Source organism: Coenobita brevimanus, chromosome 30, assembly GCF_032717465.1.
Source record: "Coenobita brevimanus isolate Jiangsu-jjx chromosome 30, ASM3271746v2, whole genome shotgun sequence".
Lineage (NCBI taxonomy): Eukaryota > Metazoa > Arthropoda > Malacostraca > Decapoda > Coenobitidae > Coenobita > Coenobita brevimanus.
In genome coordinates this window covers 24,306,957-24,308,796 of record NC_136983.1, presented here as the reverse complement: position 1 = coordinate 24,308,796, position 1,840 = coordinate 24,306,957, and positions in this window count along the sequence as shown.

The following is a 1,840-nucleotide window of genomic DNA, read 5'->3' as shown; positions in this document are numbered from 1 at the left end:
ACCTTAACCTATCCTATAGCTCCGGTACAGCCTTTGGACCCTCCAAAGAAACGTCGTCTGTGGCACTTTGGAGCTGAGGATTGGGAGGCCCTCAGGCAGTACTTCTTTGATTTTCCCTGGAAAGATTATTGCTTCCATGGCCGGGAGCCATCTGAGTGTGCCTTGCGCATTATGGAGGTTATTCTCTCGGGCATGGAAGCATACATTCCTTTCTCATATCCTCTGACTAATGCAAGAAAGCCTTGGTTTAATCACGCTTGTTCTAATGCCGTCCACAACAAGGAGAGGCCCTATAAAAGGTTCTGGAGCCAACCCACCTCTGAATCACATCTTTTATATGTTTCTGCCCGGAATCTTGCTAAGCCTGTTCTTCACTCTGCAATAAATAATTTCATCTGAACTAAATGCTCTCAACTCTCCAACTTGAATTCTTCCCACTCCTTCTGGCACCTTGCCAAAATCCATTCTAACAACTTTACCTGATCAACCTTCCCTCCTCTTTTCTACTCTGATGGCTCTGTAGCTATTTCTTCTACTGATAAAGCAGATCTCTTCGCTCAGACTTTCTCCTCCAATTCCACCTTAGACAATTCCGGTGCTGTTCCTCCATCACTTCCCTCCCTCTGACTTCCTCATGGCTGACATTAAAATTTCTTCAGCTAATGTATTTTCTGCCATCACAGGCCTGAATTCTAATAAGGCATATGGGCCTGATGGAGTCCCTCTTGTTCTCAAGAACTGTGCTTCTGTGCTTACAACCTGCCTAGGCAAACTGTTTCACCTTTATCTACCAACTTGTACCTTTCCTTCTTGCTGGAAGTTTGCTCTCATTCAGCCAGTCCCAAAGAAGGGTGACCATTCCCAACCCTCTAACTATAGTCCAATTGCAGTAATCCTGTATCTCAAAAGGTTTCGAGTCAATTCTTAATAGAAAAATTATAAAGCATCTTTCCTATCACAACCTTCTTTCGATCGTTACTATGGGTTCCGTCAGGGGCGCTCCACTGGCGATCTTCTCACCTACTTTTCAGACTCCTGGTCATCCTGCTTTTGCGACTTTGGTGAAATCTTTGCCATTGCACTTGACATCTCAAAGGCTTTCAATCGAGTCTGGCATAAATCTGTACTTTCTAAACTGCCCTCTTACGGTTTCTATTCTTCTATCTGTGCCTTCATCTCTAGCTTCCTTTGTGATCATTCTATAGCTGCTGTTGTAGACGGCCATCGTTCTTTTCTTCGATCTATCAACAGTGGTGTTCCTCAGAGCTCTGTCCTATCACCAACTCTGTTCCTTTTATTCGTCAGTGACCTTCTAAGCTGTACATCTAACCCTATCCATTCATACGCTCATGACTCCACCCTTCACCTTTCCATTCGGTTCCTGCAACGTCCATCTCAGCAGTTACTTCAACAAACAAGGGATGAGGCTATGGCACACCTGCTGTCTGACTTGGCTCATATCTCTGACTGGGGTAAAAATATTCTTGTTTTTAATGCATCATAGTTTCAGTTTTTACATCTATCAAACCGACAAAATCTTCCACAGGAGTACCCTCTAAAGTTTAATAATATTCAGCTTAATCCTGTATCATCCTTGAACATGCTTGGGGTTTCATTTACTCGGGACTTATCTTGGATAGATCATATTACATCTCTTCTAAAATCTGCTCCAAAGAGATTAAGTGTACTAAGCCGACTCAGTTCCTTCTTTACCCCTGCACAATTGTTGACACTATACAGGGGTTTTATCCGCCCCTGTGTTGAGTACAACTCTCATGTGTGGGGATGCTCCCCACATACAGCTCTTCTCAATAGGGTGGAGTCAAAGTCTTTTTGCCTC